The sequence below is a fragment of the Rhopalosiphum maidis genome, chromosome 2 (assembly GCF_003676215.2).
Source record: "Rhopalosiphum maidis isolate BTI-1 chromosome 2, ASM367621v3, whole genome shotgun sequence".
Classification (NCBI taxonomy): Eukaryota; Metazoa; Arthropoda; class Insecta; order Hemiptera; family Aphididae; genus Rhopalosiphum; species Rhopalosiphum maidis.
Genome location: NC_040878.1, coordinates 48,349,398 through 48,355,397, shown reverse-complemented (window position 1 = coordinate 48,355,397; position 6,000 = coordinate 48,349,398).

Genomic DNA, 6,000 nt, shown 5'->3' with positions numbered 1-6,000 from the left:
CATACTGTTTACACTGCCTTTAAATACTGCTCAACTTGTATTACGTCCTGACACAACGTTGTTTGCTACATTACGGTTAGTGGTTACCGACTTACCGTAATACATACTATACATTATAGGTACAAATGTACAATATAATATACAGTCTGCATAGACGACCGCTGACTCGACACTACAGTAATCGCGTTACGGTTTCTCGATCCGGAGCACCGCGACCGGTCCACGTCGGCCCGAACGGCGTGCAAGCAAACACCGGCCGCGTGCCAAACACACATATTACAATAAGCGCTGGTCCGGGGAGGGTCAGTGGCGGTGGCCTGTACTGCAGCAGTGGGCGGACAGCGTTTTCTCGACAGCAATGCAAACACACTCGTGGAAACCCTTTTCGAGAAGGCCCTTTTGCCGAGCCGCATTCGTATCGTAATATGTACTCGGGGGCACAAAACATTCATTAAAACCGGTCACGTGATACGCCAAGGCCGACGTACGGTGGTGCGGGTTCCACGTTTATGGCGGGATGGGCGGGGGGGAGTGGGTGAGGGAAGAGAGACGTTATTATAACTACAGTATTATAGTGGTGGTAATAGTATGGAAGTAAAATATGCTTGTATATGCGCGATGCTATGTATTTATGTGCGTGCGCCGAGGATTGAGGGAAAATATTTATTTAACCACTTGTGAAAATAATGAGCGACGACCGCTGCGGTCGCGTTGGTTGGCCGACGAGGGTTGATATTCGCGACGATTAATCTCAACGAAATGATAATAATTCGACGATTTTCGCACGCGTGTCCGACCGTACGTCACAAGGACGAAATGAAAATATGAGATATTATTGATTTTTATCCCAATTTTAGTGTTCGGTTTTCGAAAGCGACCACCTGCCCAAATCACGGTGGAAATATTATTTTATTATTTAACGATCACCGGTGGGTGATATTTCGTTTCTAAAAATATCGCGAGTAATAACATTACTGCACGTCTTATAGTCGTAATAAAAATAATATCTTGCCAAGTATATTTTCGAAAATTATCTTTATGATGCTGACGAGTGAATAGTGTAATGTAGCAGGACAAGAACCGTAATTTTATGCTCATATACCTATATAATATGTATTGCATACCTACGTTCAGTTCCGAACGTTTAAAGGCAAATAAAACGAAAAATATAAACGAATCAACAGATATACACGTGAACAAAAAAATTCGAAATCCGAATTGTGGTAGTAGTAGAAGCAGTAACAACTAAATGTTGTTGTTGTAGGTAGTCATAAAGGACCGAGTGATTGTCAATGGAGTTTTGAATATTTTTGCACGAAGACGTTTTTTTCTCCGAATAGTTTTTGAGTTTTCCGTTTACGGTAAAAATCAATACGGTAATGTTATTATGTAAAATGCTGAGGGTTCGATGCGAGAGAGAGTAAAAAAAAAAGAAAAAAAGGAAAAGTAAAAAGGTCCACCAGTATTCCGGTCACGAGCGCCAATCAAAATTCTATTCTTACACTTCTGTGTGCCGAACAAGAGGGCAAAGGACGTAATTTAATTTCCTAGGCGAGACGATGGCGGCAGCGGTGTCAGCGGTTGAGATTATCCCCGTGCAGTACTACAAAAAGGGACGAAATTCGGTTGTGGATACTAATTTCGAATTTGGCGGTGTATGACATTTGATTAATATTCTGCTCGGCGGCGGCGGCGGCGACGTTGGCGGCCGTACACAACGCACGTCAAAGGGCCCGAAAACGGTCTTTTGATTACATATTATTATTATGTTTTCGCGGACTAAAAACAATATAAAAGCGGCAATAAAATTGCCTTTTTGAATGCGAAACAGTGAATTTATATCATCTACGACAAAAGTCGCCCACTTTCTCGTTTGACATTTGTAAAGTTCAGACAAAAAGGGCTATTGTTCGTCCGAAAATAATACCAAACAATGGGAACGTCGTCGGAGAGGCGCGCGCGAAAAAATAAAATTAAATAAAAACCTGGTCAAATAATTCATAAAACAATGCTCACGCCATCGTGGGGCGGTAACGGGGGGATGGCCCGGCGGTGGCTTACACGGCAGCGAAGGTCCGAGTGTCCGAAAAACGAGAATCTGAATTATTAACGCCGACTGTTCGTTGCACTATAATGCTATGTTGAACAATGTAAGTCGTGTATATACCGATGGTCAGTAAAAAAAGCAATTTTTTTTTTTAAAAATCTTTTCGCTAAATTCACGGTTTCCTATACTTTAAGTGGTAAAGTCCGGCGTGTATAATATTAAAAACTTAATCAATATTCAGTATGACGGTATACACATTAATTTGTATACGTCGTATGTATATATATATTATTCACTTCTATTTTCTCCTAGCGGGTAAAATGTTTCAAATACCGTCTTTAAATATGTTATATAGATGCCATCCATTTTTTTGCTTGTTTTCAACAATTTAAATAATTTTCAATAACGTAGCAGTCATACTTTTAAAACGTAGTCGTCTATCATACTATTTTTACGAACGTAAAGTTATTATTTTAAAACTTTTTATTCAACAAAACTATATATACGTGGTACTAAACAACGAAAAAGCGGTATTGTGATAAATGTTTACATTTTGTTTTTTAAATATTTTACGAGTTTATTAAAAAGTTAATATTTCATGTTCAAAATTCAGGTTATATTATTTATTAAATATATTATATAGGTTTAAGTTTCATCATACGTAAAGTATTGTTTGTAATACCTTGCTGTACGTTTACTTTTCTGACATGTAAATATTAACTGTAAATATTAAATATAATATATTTTAAGTTATATATGGTAGTAATGCATATATTATAATGATTAATGTTTAATCCACACTAACAATAATGTAGTATTTTTATATACTATTCCAAATGATTCTAAAATAATCGAGTTCATATAAAAGTTAATGTTTATTAATGACTGTCGTGAAGTACGCGATTTATTTTGAATTTAATTATTTATTATTATGAAAATGCATTTGATGGTTTATAACTTATTATAAGCAAATCATATAACCTAACAATGGGTCAAAATATATGAAAATGTTGGCTTCTAGTTAATATGGAAAAATACCTGTTATTTGCTTGTAATATTTGATAAAATAAATGTAATACCTACAAATGATTAATAGACGTTCCGCATTAATCATGACGTGATTAATATTAAATTATATTGATTTGAAAAATATAATTATAATTAAAGTTTAATTACCAACAACATAAAGTGAAATGAAATCGAACATGATCTTTAGTTTCGTTCAGTGGAACGGAAACAATTCACTTGGGTCGCTACTTATAATTTATTTACACAGTTATAGTAGCTTAGTACTCAAACATAGAATAATAGTGTTGCCCATGGAAACGGACCATTTAATTTTAAACATTCGTTTTAAGACCAAAAACAATGGGATTTTGGGTAGATACGTATTGTACCGTACTTGGAGGATATTAATTTTATTACACACATACTATTATATATTCACCCGTTTCTGTCAGCACACAAAAACGGATTAGATGTTTATCTTTACATATCGTATTATACTATTATATTTTGTAGTTGTAATAATAATATATTGATTTGATAACCCTACAGCATAATATAAGGGTAGCGTTGAAACCATAACGAAAATGTCAACGAATGTAATCCGTCAAATGAACTGAACGGGAAAAGAAGCAAAAATTCTATAAGTATTTATTATTATTAAATATCACTTTGAATTCTATAAAACCCTAAAAATGCTGTTATTTTTTAGACTAACAGAGAAGTAATGGTATTAAAAAAAATATATTGTATCTCAACTACATATACAAACGCATATTTTTCATTTTCATAATAAAAAATGTATAAAGAAAACGTGACGAGAATGTGGTAGTTGTATTATACATATATAATAGCGTATTTGGTATTATAAGACGTAAAAGTATTGGCTCTATACGCTTGAACAATAAATTAAATTGGGAATGTATTTTTTTTTTTTGCGGGTTAACTAAGTCATAAATATGTTTTTATTAAACCATTTGCGTTTATTTAAATTATAACGTAATAATTATTTGTATTTATTTTGAAAATTTGATAGTCAGAAAAAAAATGTTGAGTTGAAATTGTCTGCGAATCTTGAAGGTATTTGTATTCAAATATAAAATAACAGTATATTGAATCTTATTTAATGTTCATGGTGTTTTGTAAAAATTAATATTATGCCTTGTTCTGAGTTACAAATATGTTGTAACTCATATAATTATTTATATTTCAAAATTATTCAATATTATGTTGTATCATCAAATACAATGAGAATATCGGTGCATGGATCATGTTGCATAGTGGGCGATTGTATATTATGCAAGCTCTTATGGGATACATAGAAACCGTGAATATCCAATGACTTCAAACAACAATGAGTATGCAAATTATTATGTATTATTAATGGCGTACGATATTCTAAAAATATATATTACAAAATACTAATTTCCAGTAATAAGCAATTAAATGCCTACGCTGTTCAAATTTTATGAAAAAATAGAATATTATAATTTTTTTAAAGTTATTATTATTATTGTAAAAATACACTTTTTTTAAACACTAAAATACTAACTATTGTTTATTATGCATATTTTAACATTGACATTTTGAATTTTTTAAATTGAATATTCGTCATAAAATGTTTAGGACATATTTATTGGGTTCTTATCTAAAACTGTTTTGTAGGACAGATGGAAAATGTTTTAGTTATATTTTATTGACGTCTATACATACTTGAATTTCAAAAACTTCAACGGAAAATTATTTAGTTTATTTTATTACATAAAAAGTTTTTCTGACATATGAAATAGTGGATATGTTAAAAAAAAAACCCCCGTTTTAGACTTACATAGCTGTATAAATCAGAATACAATGTATTTTTGTTTTGTTTCCAATATAAAAAACTGTCGTCAAAAATGTCAACACTTTTGGCTGTCAAATAAATATAGAAATAAGTTCAATCTATTAAAAAACAATGAAAAATAAAATAAATAAATCTGAATAAGCCCAAGTTTTTTTTTAAATCGGATTTCTTGGAGAGTTGTGTCTGAGTATTTTATCCACTTTAATTACAAATGACAATCCAGCTAAAAAAAAAACAGAAGTTCATATTTGAAGAAAATTTCTTTTGTTTTTATGAATTATATGTATAGCTTTAATTATGAGAGTATACATTTTATAAATAATTGAATATTGTTTTTGTGTCTCGTAAAATATTATATAACACATATTTCTATGAAAATATGCTTAACACGATACTTTGATGTAATATATGTAATATGTGACTATAAACCGCACATAGATATATGATAGGCATTTTATTTTATTAACATATTATTTGATAATGACGGCGATATGGATAGGCAGTTATAGATACATCTAACTCGCTTTCCAGTACTGATGCACTCAAATAAACTAGAATGAGTAGGAACAATCAGATAGTTTGGTGTGCTGGAGATAGTAATAACGTAAAGCACATATTGTCATTTTGGTTAATGTAGTTGTGATGATATGATATTCTTTATATTATCGGTACCTAACTTAAGTAGCAGTTGCAAAACATATATAACACGCATATATAATATTAAGATAACATTCCAAACACCGTATTATTAAGTTAATATTTTAGATTGTTAATTTTGTATTTATATAAGTAGTAAATATATTGAAGCCTATTATTTAGATTTTGTGGCAAGTGAAAAATGCATTTCATTTTGAAAATAATATGTGTACTTTTTTATCTTAAAACACATTTTACAGCAATATGAAAGTTTAAAAAGTTTTTGGTAGCACTTCAATAGATTGGAAACTAAAATAAATGACACTGTAAAGTATTTTTTCGAATTTATCATTAGATCTTCGTGTAAAACATGAAATAGTACAAATAATGGAAAGAAATTGGGGTTTTGACGGCCTATAACGGTCATTTTTGCTATAAATTACTTACATAATATTTTTAGTAAAACGAA